The 25,008-nt window shown below is 45.3% G+C and overlaps 1 protein-coding gene across 1 annotated transcript in view; it reads right to left on the bottom strand.

The window, feature by feature from the left end:
* The window catches only part of LOC125774396 (uncharacterized), a 158,030-nt gene that overhangs the window by 79,186 nt on the left and 53,836 nt on the right, over window positions 1-25,008 (bottom strand). The window contains exons 7-11 of the mRNA XM_049444624.1: window positions 24,563-24,968; window positions 18,760-19,893; window positions 16,646-17,933; window positions 8,274-8,875; window positions 1,400-2,015 (exon numbers count right to left, since the gene is read on the bottom strand). The gene's annotated coding sequence lies outside the window, so the exon portion shown is untranslated. The remainder of the gene's footprint in view (window positions 1-1,399; window positions 2,016-8,273; window positions 8,876-16,645; window positions 17,934-18,759; window positions 19,894-24,562; window positions 24,969-25,008) is intronic.

The following is a 25,008-nucleotide window of genomic DNA, read 5'->3' as shown; positions in this document are numbered from 1 at the left end:
TTAGCCAAGACACATTAGCCAAGACACATTAGCCAAGACACCTTAGCCAAGACACATTAGCCAAGACACATTAGCCAAGACACATTAGCCGAGACACATTAGCCAAGACACATTAGCCAAGACACATTAGCCAAGACACATTAGCCAAGACACATTAGCCGAGACACATTAGCAAAGACACATTAGCCGAGACACATTAGCCAAGACACCTTAGCCAAGACACATTAGCCAAGACACATTAGCCAAGACACATTAGCCAAGACACATTAGCCAAGACACCTTAGGCAAGACACCTTAGCCAAGACACATTAGCCAAGACACATTAGCCGAGACACATTAGCCAAGACACATTAGCCGAGACACATTAGCCAAGACACATTAGCCAAGACACCTTAGCCAAGACACATTAGCCAAGACACATTAGCCGAGACACATTAGCCAAGACACATTAGCCAAGACACATTAGCCAAGACACATTAGCCAAGACACATTAGCCGAGACACATTAGCCAAGACACCTTAGCCAAGACACCTTAGCCAAGACACCTTAGTCAAGACACATTAGCCAAGACACCTTAGCCAAGACACCTTAGCCAAGACACATTAGTAAAGACTTCTTAGCCAAGACACATTAGCCAAGACACCTTAGCCAAGACACTTTAGCCGAGACACATTAGCCAAGACACCTTAGCCAAGACACATTAGCCAAGACACCTGAGCCAAGACACCTTAGCCAAGACACATTAGCCAAGACACATTAGCCAAGACACATTAGCCAAGACACCTTAGGCAAGACACCTTAGCCAAGACACATTAGCCAAGACACCTTAGCCAAGACACATTAGCCGAGACACATTAGCCAAGACACATTAGCCGAGACACATTAGTCAAGACACCTTAGCCAAGACACATTAGCCAAGACACATTAGCCAAGACACATTAGCCAAGACACATTAGCCAAGACACATTAGCCAAGACACATTAGCCAAGACACATCAGCCAAGACACATTAGCAAATCTACATTAGCTAAGACACATTAGCCAAGACACATTAGCCAAGACACCTTAGCCAAGACACATTATCCAAGACACATTATCCAAGACACATTAGCCAAGACACATTAGCCAAGACACATTAGCCGAGACACATTAGCCAAGACACATTAGCCAAGACACATTAGCCAAGACACCTTAGCCAAGACACATTAGCCAAGACACATTAGCCAAGACACCTTAGCCAAGACACCTTTGCTAAGGCACCTTAGCCAAGACACATTAGCCGAGACACATTAGCCAAGACACTTTAGCCGAGACACATTAGCCAAGACACATTAGCTAAAACACATTAGCCAAGACACATTAGCCAAGACACCTTAGCCAAGACACATTAGCCAAGACACCTTAGCCAAGACACATTAGCCGAGACACATTAGCCAAGACACATTAGCCGAGACACATTAGCCAAGACACATTAGCCGAGACACATTAGTCAAGACACCTTAGCCAAGACACATTAGCCAAGACACATTAGCCAAGACACATTAGCCAAGACACATTAGCCAAGACACATTAGCCAAGACACATCAGCCAAGACACATTAGCAAATCTACATTAGCTAAGACACATTAGCCAAGACACATTAGCCAAGACACCTTAGCCAAGACACATTATCCAAGACACATTATCCAAGACACATTAGCCAAGACACATTAGCCAAGACACATTAGCCGAGACACATTAGCCAAGACACATTAGCCGAGACACCTTAGCCAAGACACCTTAGCCAAGACACATTAGCCAAGACACCTTAGCCAAGACACCTTAGCCAAGACACCTTAGTCAAGACACATTAGCCAAGACACCTTAGCCAAGACACCTTAGCCAAGACACATTAGTAAAGACTTCTTAGCCAAGACACATTAGCCAAGACACCTTAGCCAAGACACTTTAGCCGAGACACATTAGCCAAGACACCTTAGCCAAGACACATTAGCCAAGACACCTGAGCCAAGACACCTTAGCCAAGACACATAAGCTAAAACACATTAGCCAAGACACATTAGCCAAGACACCTTAGCCAAGACACATTAGCCAAGACACCTTAGCCAAGACACATTAGCCGAGACACATTAGCCAAGACACATTAGCCGAGACACATTAGTCAAGACACCTTAGCCAAGACACATTAGCCAAGACACATTAGCCAAGACACATTAGCCAAGACACATTAGCCAAGACACATTAGCCAAGACACATCAGCCAAGACACATTAGCAAATCTACATTAGCTAAGACACATTAGCCAAGACACATTAGCCAAGACACCTTAGCCAAGACACATTATCCAAGACACATTATCCAAGACACATTAGCCAAGACACATTAGCCAAGACACATTAGCCGAGACACATTAGCCAAGACACATTAGCCAAGACACCTTAGCCAAGACACCTTAGCCAAGACACATTAGCCAAGACACATTAGCCAAGACACCTTAGCCAAGACACCTTAGCCAAGACACATTAGCCAAGACACCTTTGCTAAGGCACCTTAGCCAAGACACATTAGCCGAGACACATTAGCCAAGACACTTTAGCCGAGACACATTAGCCAAGACACATTAGCTAAAACACATTAGCCAAGACACATTAGCCAAGACACCTTAGCCAAGACACATTAGCCAAGACACCTTAGCCAAGACACATTAGCCGAGACACATTAGCCGAGACACATTAGCCGAGACACATTAGTCAAGACACCTTAGCCAAGACACATTAGCCAAGACACATTAGCCAAGACACATTAGCCAAGACACATTAGCCAAGACACATTAGCCAAGACACATCAGCCAAGACACATTAGCAAATCTACATTAGCTAAGACACATTAGCCAAGACACATTAGCCAAGACACATTAGCCAAGACACATTATCCAAGACACATTATCCAAGACACATTAGCCAAGACACATTAGCCAAGACACATTAGCCGAGACACATTAGCCAAGACACATTAGCCGAGACACCTTAGCCAAGACACCTTAGCCAAGACACATTAGCCAAGACACATTAGCCAAGACACATTAGCCAAGACACATTAGCCGAGACACCTTAGAAAAGACACATTAGCCAAGATACCTTAGCCAAGACACATTAGCCAAGAAAAATTAGCCGAGACACCTTAGCCAAGACACATTAGCCAAGACACCTTAGCCAAGACACCTTAGCCAAGACACATGAGCTAAGACACCTTAGCCAAGACACCTTAGCCAAGACACTTTAGCCAAGACACTTTAGCCAAGACACATTAGCCAAGACACATTAGCCAAGACACCTTAGCCAAGACACCTTAGCCAAGACACATTAGCCAAGACACATTAGCCAAGACACATTAGCCAAGACACATTAGCCAAGACACCTTAGCCAAGACACCTTAGCCCAGACACTTTAGCCAAGACACATTAGCTAAGACACATTAGCCAAGACACATTAGCCAAGACACCTTAGCCAAGACACCTTAGCCCAGACACTTTAGCCAAGACACATTAGCCAAGACACATTAGCCAAGACACATTAGCCAAGACACATTAGCCAAGACACATCAGCCAAGACACATTAGCCGAGACACATTAGCCAAGACACATTAGCCGAGACACATTAGCCAAGACACCTTAGCCAAGACACATTAGCCAAGACACATTAGCCAAGACACCTTAGCCAAGACACATTAGCCAAGACACATTAGCCAAGACACCTTAGCCAAGACACCTTAGCCAAGACACATTAGCCAAGACACATAAGCCGAGACACATTAGCCAAGACACATTAGCCGAGACACATTAGCCAAGACACATTAGCAAAGACACATTAGCCAAGACACATTAGCCAAGACACATTAGCCGAGACACATTAGCCAAGAGACATTAGCCGAGACACATTAGCCAAGACACATTAGCCAAGACACAATACCCAAGACACATTAGCCAAGACACATTAGCCAAGACACATTAGCCAAGACACATTAGCCAAGACACCTTAGCCAAGACACATTAGCCAAGACACCTTAGCCAAGACACATTAGCCGAGACACATTAGCCAAGACACATTATCCAAGACACATTAGCCAAGACACATTAGCCAAGACACATTAGCCGAGACACATTAGCCAAGACACATTAGCCGATACACATTAGCCAAGACACCTTAGCCAAGACACATTAGCTAAGACACATTAGCCAAGACACATTAGCCAAGACACATTAGCCAAGACACCTTAGGCAAGACACCTTAGCCAAGACACATTAGCCAAGACACATTAGCCGAGACACATTAGCCAAGACACATTAGCCAAGACACCTTAGCCAAGACACATTAGCCGAGACACCTTAGCCAAGACACCTTAGCCAAGACACATTAGCCAAGACACATTAGCCAAGACACATTAGCTAAGACACATTAGCCAAGACACCTTAGCCAAGACACATTAGTAAAGACTTTTTAGCCAAGACACATTAGCCAAGACACCTTAGCCAAGACACTTTAGCCAAGACACCTGAGCCAAGACACCTTAGCCAAGACACATTAGCCAAGACACATTAGCCAAGACACATTAGCCAAGACACATTAGCCAAGACACATTAGCTAAGACACATTAGCCAAGACACCTTAGCCAAGACACATTAGCCGAGACACCTTAGAAAAGACACATTAGCCAAGATACCTTAGCCAAGACACATTAGCCAAGAAAAATTAGCCAAGACACATTAGCCAAGACACCTTAGCCAAGACACCTTAGAAAAGACACATTGGTCAAGACACCTTAGCCAAGACACCTTAGCCAAGACACATTAGCCAAGACACCTTAGCCAAGACACATTAGTAAAGACTTTTTAGCCAAGACACATTAGCCAAGACACCTTAGCCAAGACACATTAGCCAAGACACCTGAGCCAAGACACCTTAGCCAAGACACATTAGCCAAGACACATTAGCCAAGACACCTTAGTCAAGACACCTTAGAAAAGACACCTTAGTCAAGACACCTTAGCCAAGACACCTTAGCCAAGACACCTTAGCCAAAACACCTTAGCCAAGACACCTTTGCCAAGGCACCTTAGCCAAGACACATTAGCCAAGACACATTAGCCAAGACACATTAGCCAAGACACCTTAGCCAAGACACCTTAGCTAAAACACATTAGCCAAGACACATTAGCCAAGACACCTTAGCTAAGACACCTTAGCCAAGACACCTTAGCCAAGACACATTAGCCGAGACACCTTAGCCAAGACACATTAGCCAAGACACATTAGTCAAGACACCTTAGCCAAGACACATTAGCAAAGACACATTAGCTAAGACATATTAGCTAAAACACATTAGCCAAGACACATTAGCCAAGACACCTTAGCCAAGACACCTTAGCCAAGACACATTAGCAAAGACACATTAGCTAAGACATATTAGCTAAAACACATTAGCCAAGACACTTTAGCCGAGACACATTAGCCAAGACACCTTAGCCAAGACACCTTAGCCAAGACACATTAGCCAAGACACATTAGCCGAGACACATTAGCCAAGACACATTAGCCGAGACACATTAGCCAAGACACATTAGCCAAGACACCTTAGCCAAGACACCTGAGCCAAGACACATTTGCCAAGACACATAAGCCGAGACACATTAGCCAAGACACATTAGCCAAGACACATTAGCTAAAACACATTAGCCAAGACACATTAGCCAAGACACCTTAGCCAAGACACATTAGCCAAGACACCTTAGCCAAGACACATTAGCCGAGACACCTTAGCCAAGACACATTGACCGAGACACATTAGTCAAGACACCTTAGCCAAGACACATTAGCCAAGACACATTAGCCAAGACACATTAGCCAAGACACATTAGCTAAGACACATTAGCCAAGACACCTTAGCCAAGACACAGTAGCAAATCTACATTAGCTAAGACACATTAGCCAAGACACATTAGCCAAGACACCTTAGAAAAGACACATTAGCCAAGACACATTAGCCAAGACACATTAGCCAAGACACATTAGCCAAGACACATTAGCCAAGACACATTAGCCGAGACACCTTAGCCAAGACACATTAGCCGAGACACATTAGCCAAGACACCTTAGCCAAGACACATTAGCCAAGACACATTAGCCAAGACACATTAGCCAAGACACATTAGCCGAGACACCTTAGAAAAGACACATTAGCCAAGATACCTTAGCCAAGACACATTAGCCAGGAAAAATTAGCCGAGACACCTTAGCCAAGACACATTAGCCAAGACACATTAGCCAAGACACCTTAGCCAAGACACCTTAGCCACGACACATGAGCTAAGACACCTTAGCCAAGACACTTTAGCCAAGACACTTTAGCCAAGACACATTAGCCAAGACACATTAGCCAAGACACCTTAGCCAAGACACCTTAGCCAAGACACATTAGCCAAGACACATTAGCCAAGACACCTTAGACAAGACACATTAGCCAAGACACCTTAGCCAAGACACCTTAGCCAAGACACCTTAGCCCAGACACTTTAGCCAAGACACATTAGCTAAGACACATTAGCCAAGACACATTAGCCAAGACACCTTAGTCAAGACACCTTAGCCCAGACACTTTAGCCAAGACACATTAGCCAAGACACATTAGCCAAGACACATTAGCCAAGACACATTAGCCAAGACACATCAGCCAAGACACATTAGCCGAGACACATTAGCCAAGACACATTAGCCGAGACACATTAGCCAAGACACCTTAGCCAAGACACATTAGCCAAGACACATTAGCCAAGACACATTAGCCAAGACACATTAGCCAAGACACCTTAGCCAAGACACCTTAGCCAAGACACATGAGCTAAGACACCTTAGCCAAGACACCTTAGCCAAGACACTTTAGCCAAGACACTTTAGCCAAGACACATTAGCCAAGACACATTAGCCAAGACACCTTAGCCAAGACACCTTAGCCAAGACACCTTAGCCAAGACACATTAACCAAGACACCTTAGCCAAGACACATTAGCCAAGACACCTTAGCCAAGACACCTTAGCCCAGACACTTAAGCCAAGACACATTAGCTAAGACACATTAGCCAAGACACATTAGCCAAGACACCTTAGCCAAGACACCTTAGCCCAGACACTTTAGCCAAGACACATTAGCCAAGACGCATTAGCCAAGACACATTAGCCAAGACACATTAGCCAAAACATATCAGCCAAGACACATTAGCCGAGACACTTTAGCCAAGACACATTAGCCGAGACACCTTAGCCAAGACACCTTAGCCAAGACACATTAGCCAAGACACATTAGCCAAGACACATTAGCCAAGACACCTTAGCCAAGACACATTAGCCAAGACACATTAGCCAAGACACATTAGCCAAGACACCTTAGCCAAGACATATTAGCCAAGACACATAAGCCGAGACACATTAGCCAAGACACACAAGCCGAGACACATTAGCCAAGACACATTAGCCAAGACACATAAGCCAAGACACATTAGCCAAGACACATTAGCCAAGACACATTAGCCAAGACACCTTAGCCAAGACACATTAGCCGAGACACATTAGCCAAGACAAATTAGCCGAGACACATTAGCCAAGACACATTAGCCAAGACACATTAGCCAAGACACATTAGCCAAGACACATTAGCCGAGACACATTAGCCAAGACACATTAGCCGAGACACATTAGGCAAGACACCTTAGCCAAGACACATTAGCCAAGACACATTAGCCAAGACACATTAGCCAAGACACCTTAGGCAAGACACCTTAGCCAAGACACATTAGCCAAGACACATTAGCCGAGACACATTAGCCAAGAAACATTAGCCGAGACACATTAACCAAGACACATTAGCCAAGACACCTTAGCCAAGACACATTAGCCAAGACACATTAGCCGAGACACATTAGCCAAGACACATTAGCCAAGACACATTAGCCAAGACACATTAGCCAAGACACATTAGCCGAGACACATTAGCCAAGACACCTTAGCCAAGACACCTTAGCCAAGACACCTTAGCCAAGACACATTAGCCAAGACACATTAGCCAAGACACCTTAGCCAAGACACCTTAGTAAAGACTTCTTAGCCAAGACACATTAGCCAAGACACCTTAGCCAAGACACTTTAGCCGAGACACATTAGCCAAGACACCTTAGCCAAGACACCTTAGCCAAGACACATTAGCCAAGACACCTGAGCCAAGACACCTTAGCCAAGACACATTAGCCAAGACACATTAGCCAAGACACCTTAGCCAAGACACATAAGCCAAGACACATTAGCCAAGACACATTAGCCGAGACACATTAGCCAAGACACCTTAGCCAAGACACCTTAGCCAAGACACCTTAGCCAAGACACCTTAGCCAAGACACATTAGCCGAGACACATTAGCCAAGACACTTTAGCCGAGACACATTAGCCAAGACACATTAGCTAAAACACATTAGCCAAGACACATTAGCCAAGACACCTTAGCCAAGACACATTAGCCAAGACACCTTAGCCAAGACACATTAGCCGAGACACATTAGCCAAGACACCTTAGCCAAGACACCTTAGCCAAGACACCTTAGTCAAGACACATTAGCCAAGACACCTTAGCCAAGACACCTTAGCCAAGACACATTAGTAAAGACTTCTTAGCCAAGACACATTAGCCAAGACACCTTAGCCAAGACACTTTAGCCGAGACACATTAGCCAAGACACCTTAGCCAAGACACATTAGCCAAGACACCTGAGCCAAGACACCTTAGCCAAGACACATTAGCCAAGACACATTAGCCAAGACACCTTAGCCAAGACACCTTAGCCAAGACACATTAGCCAAGACACATTAGCCAAGACACCTTAGCCAAGACACCTTAGCCAAGACACATTAGCCAAGACACCTTTGCTAAGGCACCTTAGCCAAGACACATTAGCCGAGACACATTAGCCAAGACACTTTAGCCGAGACACATTAGCCAAGACACATTAGCTAAAACACATTAGCCAAGACACATTAGCCAAGACACCTTAGCCAAGACACATTAGCCAAGACACCTTAGCCAAGACACATTAGCCGAGACACATTAGCCAAGACACATTAGCCGAGACACATTAGTCAAGACACCTTAGCCAAGACACCTTAGCCAAGACACATTAGCCAAGACACATTAACCAAGACACATTAGCCAAGACACATTAGCCAAGACACATCAGCCAAGACACATTAGCAAATCTACATTAGCTAAGACACATTAGCCAAGACACATTAGCCAAGACACCTTAGCCAAGACACATTATCCAAGACACATTATCCAAGACACATTAGCCAAGACACATTAGCCAAGACACATTAGCCGAGACACATTAGCCAAGACACATTAGCCGAGACACCTTAGCCAAGACACCTTAGCCAAGACACATTAGCCAAGACACATTAGCCAAGACACATTAGCCAAGACACATTAGCCGAGACACCTTAGAAAAGACACATTAGCCAAGATACCTTAGCCAAGACACATTAGCCAAGAAAAATTAGCCGAGACACCTTAGCCAAGACACATTAGCCAAGACACCTTAGCCAAGACACCTTAGCCAAGACACATGAGCTAAGACACCTTAGCCAAGACACCTTAGCCAAGACACTTTAGCCAAGACACTTTAGCCAAGACACATTAGCCAAGACACATTAGCCAAGACACCTTAGCCAAGACACCTTAGCCAAGACACATTAGCCAAGACACATTAGCCAAGACACCTTAGCCAAGACACATTAGCCAAGTAACCTTAGCCAAGACACCTTAGCCAAGACACCTTAGCCCAGACACTTTAGCCAAGACACATTAGCTAAGACACATTAGCCAAGACACATTAGCCAAGACACCTTAGCCAAGACACCTTAGCCCAGACACTTTAGCCAAGACACATTAGCCAAGACACATTAGCCAAGACACATTAGCCAAGACACATTAGCCAAGACACATCAGCCAAGACACATTAGCCGAGACACATTAGCCAAGACACATTAGCCGAGACACATTAGCCAAGACACCTTAGCCAAGACACATTAGCCAAGACACATTAGCCAAGACACATTAGCCAAGACACATTAGCCAAGACACATTAGCCAAGACACCTTAGCCAAGACACCTTAGCCAAGACACATGAGCTAAGACACCTTAGCCAAGACACCTTAGCCAAGACACTTTAGCCAAGACACTTTAGCCAAGACACATTAGCCAAGACACATTAGCCAAGACACCTTAGCCAAGACACCTTAGCCAAGACACCTTAGCCAAGACACATTAGCCAAGACACCTTAGCCAAGACACATTAGCCAAGACACCTTAGCCAAGACACCTTAGCCCAGACACTTTAGCCAAGACACATTAGCTAAGACACATTAGAAAAGACACATTAGCCAAGACACCTTAGCCAAGACACCTTAGCCCAGACACTTTAGCCAAGACACATTAGCCAAGACACATTAGCCAAGACACATTAGCCAAGACACATTAGCCAAGACACATTAGCCAAGACACATTAGCCGAGACACATAAGCCAAGACACCTTAGCCAAGACACATTAGCCAAGACACATTAGCCAAGACAGACTTTGCAGACGACATTGCGTTAACAGTCACCGGCGAATCCATCGAGGAGGTTGAGATGTTAGCCACGGATGCTGTCGGTAGAATCGATGAATGGATGAAAGCAGCCTGCTTAGAAATTGCGCACGCGAAAACAGAGTTCATACTCATCAGCAGCCATAAGGAAGTGCAGAAGGCATCGATACTGGTGGGCTCAGAGCACATTGAGTCCGTCAGGAATCTCAAATACCTTGGGATTCGAATCGATGACCGGCTGAAATTCAAGCACCATCTAGATGATGCATGCAATAAAGCCATGAAGACCGCAAATGCATTGGCATCATTCATGCCAAACATAGGTGGACCCAGCAGCAGCATACGACGTCTTCACGCAAGCGTTGCCATATCCGTTATAAGATATGGTGCGCCAGTCTGGGCGCATATTCTGTCGGAAAAGCAGCACCAGAATACTGTACGTAGAGTACATCGGCGATTGGCCATGCGTGTTGCTAGTGCTTACCGTACCATCTCGTACGATGCGGTTTGCGTGATATCGGGTATGATGCCCCTATGCATAATTCTTGAGGAGGACTTGGAGAATTTCCGGACGGCACGTGCGGGGGTACCTCTCACTGCAGCTGTGAAGAAACGCATCAGGGCAGAGACGACGCAGAAATGGCAGAGCAGCTGGTCAAGTTCAACAACAGGCAGATGGACCTATTCGCTGATTCCCGATGTTGCGGCATGGGTTGGAAGGACGCATGGTGACGTAGACTTCTTCGTCACGCAGATTCTTTCCGGCCATGGCTGCTTCCGGAGCTACTTGCATAGGTTTACGCACGCGTCTTCGCCGCGGTGCCCAGCTTGTCCGGACGCCGACGAGACGGCAGAATATGTCATGTTCGGCTGTCCAAGGTTCATCGCCGAACGTCAGCAGCTGAACGACATGTGCGATACGGAGGTTGGGCACTCAAACTAGGTGCAGCTGATGCTCCAGAACAGCAATATGTGGGAGGCTGCGTCGACGATGATGCGCCAGGTCGTTACAAAGCTGCAGCGGTGGTGGAGAGAAGACCAGATGCATGGTCTTGCCTGAGTGTTTAGTGTGAAGTGTTGTGTTGTTTGTGTGTGCGTGTGTGACCGTTCAGTGTAAAACCTACATGTGCTCGAAAGTGTTATATGTTGCTAGTACGTACCAAGTAGACTAAGTGCACAGCACTGCCCCTCCCATGAAGTAATACCGCGAGGTGATTCCGTGGGAGGGTGCACAGGGTTAAAGGAGAGTATTTTACTGGGTAAAAATCCCATGTCCCCCACTGTGGGTGTCTTTCGAAGATTTTAAACTCCTTGTAAAAAAAAAAAATAACATTAGCCAAGACACATTAGCCAAGACACCTTAGCCAAGACACATTAGCCAAGACACATTAGCCAAGACACCTTAGCCAAGACACCTTAGCCAAGACACATTAGCCAAGACACATAAGCCGAGACACATTAGCCAAGACACATTAGCCGAGACACATTAGCCAAGACACATTAGCAAAGACACATTAGCCAAGACACATTAGCCAAGACACATTAGCCGAGACACATTAGCCAAGACACATTAGCCGAGACACATTAGCCAAGACACATTAGCCAAGACACAATACCCAAGACACATTAGCCAAGACACATTAGCCAAGACACATTAGCCAAGACACATTAGCCAAGACACCTTAGCCAAGACACATTAGCCAAGACACCTTAGCCAAGACACATTAGCCGAGACACATTAGCCAAGACACATTATCCAAGACACATTAGCCAAGACACATTAGCCAAGACACATTAGCCGAGACACATTAGCCAAGACACATTAGCCGATACACATTAGCCAAGACACCTTAGCCAAGACACATTAGCTAAGACACATTAGCCAAGACACATTAGCCAAGACACATTAGCCAAGACACCTTAGGCAAGACACCTTAGCCAAGACACATTAGCCAAGACACATTAGCCGAGACACATTAGCCAAGACACATTAGCCAAGACACCTTAGCCAAGACACATTAGCCGAGACACCTTAGCCAAGACACATTAGCCAAGACACATTAGCCAAGACACATTAGCCAAGACACATTAGCCAAGACACATTAGCTAAGACACATTAGCCAAGACACCTTAGCCAAGACACATTAGTAAAGACTTTTTAGCCAAGACACATTAGCCAAGACACCTTAGCCAAGACACTTTAGCCAAGACACCTGAGCCAAGACACCTTAGCCAAGACACATTAGCCAAGACACATTAGCCAAGACACATTAGCCAAGACACATTAGCCAAGACACATTAGCCAAGACACATTAGCCGAGACACCTTAGCCAAGACACATTAGTAAAGACTTTTTAGCCAAGACACATTAGCCAAGACACCTGAGCCAAGACACCTTAGCCAAGACACATTAGCCAAGACACATTAGCCAAGACACCTTAGCCAAGACACCTTAGAAAAGACACATTGGTCAAGACACCTTAGCCAAGACACCTTAGCCAAGACACATTAGCCAAGACACCTTAGCCAAGACACATTAGTAAAGACTTTTTAGCCAAGACACATTAGCCAAGACACCTTAGCCAAGACACATTAGCCAAGACACCTGAGCCAAGACACCTTAGCCAAGACACATTAGCCAAGACACATTAGCCAAGACACCTTAGGCAAGACACCTTAAAAAAGACACATTAGTCAAGACACCTTAGCCAAGACACCTTAGCCAAGACACCTTAGCCAAAACACCTTAGCCAAGACACCTTTGCCAAGGCACCTTAGCCAAGACACATTAGCCAAGACACATTAGCCAAGACACATTAGCCAAGACACATTAGCCAAGACACATTAACTAAAACACATTAGCCAAGACACATTAGCCAAGACACCTTAGCTAAGACACCTTAGCCAAGACACCTTAGCCAAGACACATTAGCCGAGACACCTTAGCTAAGACACCTTAGCCAAGACACATTAGTCAAGACACCTTAGCCAAGACACATTAGCAAAGACACATTAGCTAAGACATATTAGCTTAAACACATTAGCCAAGACACATTAGCCAAGACACCTTAGCCAAGACACCTTAGCCAAGACACATTAGCAAAGACACATTAGCTAAGACATATTAGCTAAAACACATTAGCCAAGACACTTTAGCCGAGACACATAAGCCAAGACACCTTAGCCAAGACACCTTAGCCAAGACACATTAGCCAAGACACATTAGCCGAGACACATTAGCCAAGACACATTAGCCGAGACACATTAGCCAAGACACATTAGCCAAGACACATTAGCCAAGACACCTTAGCCAAGACACATTAGCCAAGACACATAAGCCGAGACACATTAGCCAAGACACATTAGCCAAGACACATTAGCTAAAACACATTAGCCAAGACACCTGAGCCAAGACACCTTAGCCAAGACACATTAGCCAAGACACCTTAGCCAAGACACATTAGCCGAGACACCTTAGCCAAGACACATTGACCGAGACACATTAGTCAAGACACCTTAGCCAAGACACATTAGCCAAGACACATTAGCCAAGACACATTAGCCAAGACACATTAGCTAAGACACATTAGCCAAGACACCTTAGCCAAGACACATTAGCAAATCTACATTAGCTAAGACACATTAGCCGAGACACATTAGCCAAGACACCTTAGAAAAGACACATTAGCCAAGACACATTAGCCAAGACACATTAGCCAAGACACATTAGCCAAGACACATTAGCCAAGACACATTAGCCGAGACACCTTAGCCAAGACACATTAGCCGAGACACATTAGCCAAGACACCTTAGCCAAGACACATTAGCCAAGACACATTAGCCAAGACACATTAGCCAAGACACATTAGCCGAGACACCTTAGAAAAGACACATTAGCCAAGATACCTTAGCCAAGACACATTAGCCAAGAAAAATTAGCCGAGACACCTTAGCCAAGACACATTAGCCAAGACACATTAGCCAAGACACCTTAGCCAAGACACCTTAGCCAAGACACATGAGCTAAGACACCTTAGCCAAGACACTTTAGCCAAGACACTTTAGCCAAGACACATTAGCCAAGACACATTAGCCAAGACACCTTAGCCAAGACACCTTAGCCAAGACACATTAGCCAAGACACATTAGCCAAGACACCTTAGCCAAGACACATTAGCCAAGACACCTTAGCCAAGACACCTTAGCCAAGACACCTTAGCCCAGACACTTTAGCCAAGACACATTAGCTAAGACACATTAGCCAAGACACATTAGCCAAGACACCTTAGCCAAGACACCTTAGCCCAGACACTTTAGCCAAGACACATTAGCCAAGACACATTAGCCAAGACACATTAGCCAAGACACATTAGCCAAGACACATCAGCCAAGACACATTAGCCGAGACACATTAGCCAAGACACATTAGCCGAGACACATTAGCCAAGACACCTTAGCCAAGACACATTAGCCAAGACACATTAGCCAAGACACATTAGCCAAGACACATTAGCCAAGACACATTAGCCAAGACACCTTAGCCAAGACACCTTAGCCAAGACACATGAGCTAAGACACCTTAGCCAAGACACCTTAGCCAAGACACTTTAGCCAAGACACTTTAGCCAAGACACATTAGCCAAGACACATTAGCCAAGACACCTTAGCCAAGACACCTTAGCCAAGACACCTTAGCCAAGACACATTAGCCAAGACACCTTAGCCAAGACACATTAGCCAAGACACCTTAGCCAAGACACCTTAGCCCAGACACTTTAGCCAAGACACATTAGCTAAGACACATTAGCCAAGACACATTAGCCAAGACACCTTAGCCAAGACACCTTAGCCCAGACACTTTAGCCAAGACACATTAGCCAAGACGCATTAGCCAAGACACATTAGCCAAGACACATTAGCCAAAACACATCAGCCAAGACACATTAGCCGAGACACTTTAGCCAAGACACATTAGCCGAGACACCTTAGCCAAGACACCTTAGCCAAGACACATTAGCCAAGACACATTAGCCAAGACACATTAGCCAAGACACCTTAGCCAAGACACATTAGCCAAGACACATTAGCCAAGACACATTAGCCAAGACACCTTAGCCAAGACATATTAGCCAAGACACATAAGCCGAGACACATTAGCCAAGACACACAAGCCGAGACACATTAGCCAAGACACATTAGCCAAGACACATTAGCCAAGACACATTAGACAAGACACATTAGCCAAGACACATTAGCCAAGACACCTTAGCCAAGACACATTAGCCGAGACACATTAGCCAAGACACATTAGCCGAGACACATTAGCCAAGACACATTAGCCAAGACACATTAGCCAAGACACATTAGCCAAGACACATTAGCCGAGACACATTAGCCAAGACACATTAGCCGAGACACATTAGGCAAGACACCTTAGCCAAGACACATTAGCCAAGACACATTAGCCAAGACACATTAGCCAAGACACCTTAGGCAAGACACCTTAGCCAAGACACATTAGCCAAGACACATTAGCCGAGACACATTAGCCAAGAAACATTAGCCGAGACACATTAGCCAAGACACATTAGCCAAGACACCTTAGCCAAGACACATTAGCCAAGACACATTAGCCGAGACACATTAGCCAAGACACATTAGCCAAGACACATTAGCCGAGACACATTAGCCAAGACACCTTAGCCAAGACACCTTAGCCAAGACACCTTAGCCAAGACACCTTAGCCAAGACACATTAGCCAAGACACCTTAGCCAAGACACCTTAGTAAAGACTTCTTAGCCAAGACACATTAGCCAAGACACCTTAGCCAAGACACTTTAGCCGAGACACATTAGCCAAGACACCTTAGCCAAGACACCTTAGCCAAGACACATTAGCCAAGACACCTGAGCCAAGACACCTTAGCCAAGACACATTAGCCAAGACACCTTAGCCAAGACACCTTAGAAAAGACACATTAGTCAAGACACCTTAGCCAAGACACCTTAGCCAAGACACCTTAGCCAAAACACCTTAGCCAAGACACCTTTGCCAAGGCACCTTAGCCAAGACACATTAGCCAAGACACATTAGCCAAGACACTTTAGCCAAGACACATTAGCCAAGACACATTAGCTAAAACACATTAGACAAGACACATTAGCCAAGACACCTTAGCCAAGACACATTAGCCAAGACACCTTAGCCAAGACACAATATCCGGGACACCTTAGCCAAGACACATTAGCCGAGACACATTAGTCAAGACACCTTAGCCAAGACACCTTAGCCAAGACACATTAGCCAAGACACATTAGCCAAGACACATTAGCTAAGACACATTAGCCAAGACACCTTAGCCAAGACACATTAGCCAATCTACATTAGCTAAGACACATTAGCCAAGACACATTAGCAAAGACACCTTAGCCAAGACACCTTAGCCAAGACACATTAGTAAAGACTTCTTAGCCAAGACACATTAGCCAAGACACCTTAGCCAAGACACTTTAGCCGAGACACATTAGCCAAGACACCTTAGCCAAGACACCTTAGCCAAGACACATTAGCCAAGACACCTGAGCCAAGACACCTTAGCCAAGACACATTAGCCAAGACACCTTAGCCAAGACACCTTAGAAAAGACACATTAGTCAAGACACCTTAGCCAAGACACCTTAGCCAAGACACCTTAGCCAAAACACCTTAGCCAAGACACATTAGCCAAGACACCTGAGCCAAGACACCTTAGCCAAGACACATTAGCCAAGACACCTTAGCCAAGACACCTTAGAAAAGACACATTAGTCAAGACACCTTAGCCAAGACACCTTAGCCAAGACACCTTAGCCAAAACACCTTAGCCAAGACACCTTTGCCAAGACACATTAGCCAAGACACATTAGCCAAGACACATTAGCCGAGACACATTAGCCAAGACACATTAGCCAAGACACCTTAGCCAAGACACATTAGCCAAGACACCTTAGCCAAGACACCTTAGCCAAGACACCTTTGCCAAGGCACCTTAGCCAAGACACATTAGCCAAGACACATTAGCCAAGACACTTTAGCCAAGACACATTAGCCAAGACACATTAGCTAAAACACATTAGACAAGACACATTAGCCAAGACACCTTAGCCAAGACACATTAGCCAAGACACCTTAGCCAAGACACAATATCCGGGACACCTTAGCCAAGACACATTAGCCGAGACACATTAGTCAAGACACCTTAGCCAAGACACCTTAGCCAAGACACATTAGCCAAGACACATTAGTTAAGACACATTAGCTAAGACACATTAGCCAAGACACCTTAGCCAAGACACATTAGCCAATCTACATTAGCTAAGACACATTAGCTAAGACACATTAGCCAAGACACCTTAGCCAAGATACATTAGCTAAGACACATTAGCCAAGACACATTAGCCAAGACACATTAGCCAAGACACCTTAGAAAAGACACATTAGCCAAGACACATTAGCCAAGACACATTAGCCAAGACACCTTAGCCAAGACACATTAGCCAAGACACCTTAGCCAAGACACCTTAGCCAAGACACATTAGTAAAGACTTCTTAGCCAAGACACATTAGCCAAGACACCTTAGCCAAGACACTTTAGCCGAGACACATTAGCCAAGACACCTTAGCCAAGACACCTTAGCCAAGACACATTAGCCAAGACACCTGAGCCAAGACACCTTAGCCAAGACACATTAGCCAAGACACCTTAGCCAAGACACCTTAGAAAAGACACATTAGTCAAGACACCTTAGCCAAGACACCTTAGCCAAGACACCTTAGCCAAAACACCTTAGCCAAGACACCTTTGCCAAGGCACCTTAGCCAAGGCATCTTAGCCAAGACACATTAGCCAAGACACATTAGCCAAGACACTTTAGCCAAGACACATTAGCCAAGACACATTAGCTAAAACACATTAGACAAGACACATTAGCCAAGACACCTTAGCCAAGACACATTAGCCAAGACACCTTAGCCAAGACACATTATCCGAGACACCTTAGCCAAGACACATTAGTCAAGACACCTTAGCCAAGACACCTTAGCCAAGACACATTAGCCAAGACACATTAGCCAAGACACATTAGCTAAGACACATTAGCCAAGACACCTTAGCCAAGACACATTAGCCAATCTACATTAGCTAAGACACATTAGCCAAGACACATTAGCCAAGACACCTTAGAAAAGACACATTAGCCAAGACACATTAGCCAAGACACATTAGCCAAGACACATTAGCCAAGACACATTAGCCAAGACACCTTAGGCAAGACACCTTAGCCAAGACACATTAGCCAAGACACATTAGCCGAGACACATTAGCCAAGAAACATTAGCCGAGACACATTAGCCAAGACACATTAGCCAAGACACATTAGCCGAGACACATTAGCCAAGACACCTTAGCCAAGACACCTTAGCCAAGACACCTTAGCCAAGACACATTAGCCAAGACACCTTAGCCAAGACACCTTAGCCAAGACACATTAGTAAAGACTTCTTAGCCAAGACACATTAGCCAAGACACCTTAGCCAAGACACTTTAGCCGAGACACATTAGCCAAGACACCTTAGCCAAGACACCTTAGCCAAGACACATTAGCCAAGACACCTGAGCCAAGACACATTAGCCAAGACACCTTAGCCAAGACACCTTAGCCAAGACACATTAGCCAAGACACCTTAGCCAAGACACATTAGCCAAGACACATTAGCCAAGACACATTAGCCAAGACACATCAGCCAAGACACATTAGCCGAGACACATTAGCCAAGACACATTAGCCAAGACACATTAGCCAAGACACATTAGCCAAGACACATTAGCCAAGACACCTTAGCCAAGACACATTAGCCAAGACACATTAGCCAAGACACATCAGCCAAGACACATTAGCCGAGACACATTAGCCAAGACACATTAGCCAAGACACATTAGCCAAGACACATTAGCCAAGACACCTTAGCCAAGACACATTAGCCAAGACACCTTAGCCAAGACACCTTAGCCAAGACACATTAGTAAAGACTTCTTAGCCAAGACACATTAGCCAAGACACCTTAGCCAAGACACTTTAGCCGAGACACATTTGCCACGACACCTTAGCCAAGACACATTAGCCAAGACACCTGAGCCAAGACACCTTAGCCAAGACACATTAGCCAAGAAACCTTAGCCAAGACACCTTAGAAAAGACACATTAGTCAAGACACCTTAGCCAAGATACCTTAGCCAAGACACCTTAGCCAAAACACCTTAGCCAAGACACCTTTGCCAAGGCACCTTAGCCAAGGCACCTTAGCCAAGGCACCTTAGCCAAGACACATTAGCCAAGACACATTAGCCAAGACACTTTAGCCAAGACACATTAGCCAAGACACATTAGCTAAAACACATTAGACAAGACACATTAGCCAAGACACCTTAGCCAAGACACATTAGCCAAGACACCTTAGCCAAGACACATTATCCGAGACACCTTAGCCAAGACACATTAGTCAAGACACCTTAGCCAAGACACCTTAGCCAAGACACATTAGCCAAGACACATTAGCCAAGACACATTAGCTAAGACACATTAGCCAAGACACCTTAGCCAAGACACATTAGCCAAGACACATTAGCTAAGACACATTAGCCAAGACACATTAGCCAAGACACCTTAGAAAAGACACATTAGCCAAGACACATTAGCCAAGACACATTAGCCAAGACACATTAGCCAAGACACATTAGCCAAGACACATTAGCCAAGACACCTTAGGCAAGACACCTTAGCCAAGACACATTAGCCAAGACACATTAGCCGAGACACATTAGCCAAGAAACATTAGCCGAGACACATTAGCCAAGACACATTAGCCAAGACACCTTAGCCAAGACACATTAGCCAAGACACATTAGCCGAGACACATTAGCCAAGACACATTAGCCAAGACACATTAGCCAAGACACATTAGCCAAGACACATTAGCCGAGACACATTAGCCAAGACACCTTAGCCAAGACACCTTAGCCAAGACACCTTAGCCAAGACACATTAGCCAAGACACCTTAGCCAAGACACCTTAGCCAAGACACATTAGTAAAGACTTCTTAGCCAAGACACATTAGCCAAGACACCTTAGCCAAGACACTTTAGCCGAGACACATTAGCTAAGACACCTTAGCCAAAACACCTTAGCCAAGACACATTAGCCAAGACACCTTAGCCAAGACACATTAGCCAAGACACCTTAGCCAAGACACCTTAGAAAAGACACATTAACCAAGACACCTTAGCCAAGACACCTTAGCCAAGACACATTAGCCAAGACACATTAGCTAAAACACATTAGACAAGACACATTAGCCAAGACACCTTAGCCAAGACACATTAGCCAAGACACCTTAGCCAAGACACATTATCCGAGACACCTTAGCCAAGACACATTAGCCGAGACACATTAGTCAAGACACCTTAGCCAAGACACATTAGCCAAGACACATTAGCCAAGACACATTAGCCAAGACACATTAGCTAAGACACATTAGCCAAGACACCTTAGCCGATGTAGCTACTACACGCCTGAGATACAATGCCGGAAACTGGGCGCATATTCTGGCGGTTAAGGCGAATCAGCGTGTTGTAAATAGGGTGTATCGGTTGCTAGCGCTGAGAGTGATCTGCGCCTATAGGACAACTTCGTACTCGGCGGCATGTGTGGTGGCTAATATGATGCCTATTTGCATCATCTTGGCAGAAGACCGTGAGTGTTCCGGAGGTAGCGGCATTATCGGAGCGAGAATGTCCAGGTCCTCCGCTAGGACTATATCCAGGGCGAAGTGGCAGGCAGAATGGGACCTCTCCACCAAAGGACGTTGGACACATGCACTAATCCCGAACTTAGCGGTATGGATTGATAGGAAGCATGGAGAAGTGAATTTCTTTGTGACCCAATTCCTTACTGGCCATGGGTGCTTCAGGAGTTACCTTCACAAGTACCAGCACACGAGTTCCTCGAGGTGCCCAGTATGCGTGACCGTAGATGAAACAGCCGAACACGTGCTCTTCCACTGCCCCAGATTTGTCGACGAACGGCATGAAGCCAGTGAAAAGTGTGGTTCAACAATCAACAAAGGCAACCTGGTCGAGCTAATGATCGAGGACTGCAGAAAGTGGGATGCCGTGGCATTAGCTATGCGATTGATCGCCACAAAACTTCAGCACGCCTGGAGGGTGGACCAAAGACTTGGCCGAGTGTGAAGGGAGTTACGTGTGATGTGTTTTGCTTCATGTGCTTAATGTGTCAGTGTGTGTTTGAGTGTCGGTGAGTACTTGTGGATATTGCAAGTCTGAACTGAACCCTGAATGTACGTCTCGTCCCGTTGAATAGTCTATGGTGTTAAGTTAAGGTGTGGACTAAGTCCATTGTAGAGCCCCACCCGTGAAGTTATACCGCGAGGTGATCCCGTGGGTGGTGGCAGCAACACTACGTGGCCAAGGAGAGTTTTTTTACTGGGTAGAAATCCCATGTCACCGTTGGTGGTGTCTAAGAAGATTTTATCTCTCCTTGAAAAAAAAAAAAAAAAAAAAAAAAAAAAACCTTAGCCAAGACACATTAGCCAATCTACATTAGCTAAGACACATTAGCCAAGACACATTAGCCAAGACACCTTAGAAAAGACACATTAGCCAAGACACATTAGCCAAGACACATTAGCCAAGACACATTAGCCAAGACACATTAGCCGAGACACATTAGCCAAGACACATTAGCCAAGACACCTTAGCCAAGACACATTAGCCAAGACACCTTAGCCAAGACACATTAGCCAAGACACATTAGCCAAGACACATTAGCCAAGACACATTAGCCAAGACACATCAGCCAAGACACATTAGCCGAGACACATTAGCCAAGACACATTAGCCAAGACACATTAGCCAAGACACCTTAGCCAAGACACATTAGCCAAGACACATTAGCCAAGACACATTAGCCAAGACACCTTAGCCAAGACACATTAGCCAAGACACATTAGCCAAGACACATCAGCCAAGACACATTAGCCGAGACACATTAGCCAAGACACATTAGCCAAGACACATTAGCCAAGACACCTTAGCCAAGACACATTAGCCAAGACACATTAGCCAAGACACATTAGCCAAGACACATTAGCCAAGACACATTAGCCGAGACACATTAGGCAAGACACCTTAGCCAAGACACATTAGCCAAGACACATTAGCCAAGACACATTAGCCAAGACACCTTAGGCAAGACACCTTAGCCAAGACACATTAGCCAAGACACATTAGCCGAGACACATTAGCCAAGAAACATTAGCCGAGACACATTAGCCAAGACACATTAGCCAAGACACCTTAGCCAAGACACATTAGCCAAGACACATTAGCCGAGACACATTAGCCAAGACACATTAGCCAAGACACATTAGCCAAGACACATTAACCAAGACACATTAGCCAAGACACATTAGCCAAGACACCTTAGCCAAGACACCTTAGCCAAGACACCTTAGCCAAGACACATTAGCCAAGACACCTTAGCCAAGACACCTTAGCCAAGACACATTAGTAAAGACTTCTTAGCCAAGACACATTAGCCAAGACACCTTAGCCAAGACACATTAGCCAAGACACCTTAGCCAAGACACCTTAGCCAAGACACATTAGCCAAGACACCTGAGCCAAGACACCTTAGCCAAGACACATTAGCCAAGACACCTTAGCCAAGACACCTTAGAAAAGACACATTAGTCAAGACACCTTAGCCAAGACACCTTAGCCAAGACACCTTAGCCAAAACACCTTAGCCAAGACACCTTAGCCAAGACACATTAGCCAAGACACATTAGCCAAGACACATTAGCCAAGACACTTTAGCCAAGACACATTAGCCAAGACACATTAGCTAAAACACATTAGACAAGACACATTAGCCAAGACACCTTAGCCAAGACACATTAGCCAAGACACCTTAGCCAAGACACATTATCCGAGACACCTTAGCCAAGACACATTAGCCGAGACACATTAGTCAAGACACCTTAGCCAAGACACATTAGCCAAGACACATTAGCCAAGACACATTAGCCAAGACACATTAGCTAAGACACATTAGCCAATCTACATTAGCTAAGACACATTAGCCAAGACACCTTAGAAAAGACACATTAGCCAAGACACATTAGCCAAGACACATTAGCCGAGACACATTAGCCAAGACACATTGGCCGAGACACATTGGCCGAGACACATTAGGCAAGACACCTTAGCCAAGACACATTAGCCAAGACACATTAGCCAAGACACATTAGCCAAGACACCTTAGGCAAGACACCTTAACCAAAACACATTAGCCAAGACACATTAGCCGAGAGACATTAGCCAAGAAACATTAGCCGAGACACATTAGCCAAGACACATTAGCCAAGACACCTTAGCCAAGACAAATTTGCCAAGACACATTAGCCGAGACACATTAGCCAAGACACATTAGCCAAGACACATTAGCCAAGACACATTAGCCAAGACACATTAGCCGAGACACATTAGCCAAGACACCTTAGCCAAGACACCTTAGCCAAGACACCTTAGCCAAGACACATTAGCCAAGACACCTTAGCCAAGACACCTTAGCCAAGACACCTTAGCCAAGACACATTAGTAAAGACTTCTTAGCCAAGACACATTAGCCAAGACACCTTAGCCAAGACACATTAGCCGAGACACATTAGCCAAGACACCTTAGCCAAGACACCTTAGCCAAGACACATTAGCCAAGACACCTGAGCCAAGACACCTTAGCCAAGACACATTAGCCAAGACACCTTTGCCAAGACACCTTAGAAAAGACACATTAGTCAAGACACCTTAGCCAAGACACCTTAGCCAAGACACCTTAGCCAAAACACCTTAGCCAAGACACCTTTGCCAAGGCACCTTAGCCAAGACACATTAGCCAAGACACATTAGCCAAGGCACCTTAGCCAAGACACATTAGCCAAGACACATTAGCTAAAACACATTAGACAAGACACATTAGCCAAGACACCTTAGCCAAGATACATTAGCCAAGACACCTTAGCCAAGACACATTATCCGAGACACCTTAGCCAAGACACATTAGCCGAGACACATTAGTCAAGACACCTTAGCCAAGACACCTTAGCCAAGACACATTAGCCAAGACACATTAGCCAAGACACATTAGCTAAGACACATTAGCCAAGACACCTTAGCCAAAACACCTTAGCCAAGACACCTTTGCCAAGGC

This window comes from Anopheles funestus, unplaced genomic scaffold (genome assembly GCF_943734845.2).
Source record: "Anopheles funestus unplaced genomic scaffold, idAnoFuneDA-416_04 scaffold_36_ctg1, whole genome shotgun sequence".
NCBI classification, from domain to species: Eukaryota; Metazoa; Arthropoda; class Insecta; order Diptera; family Culicidae; genus Anopheles; species Anopheles funestus.
This window is presented reverse-complemented; position numbering and strand designations above follow the sequence as displayed.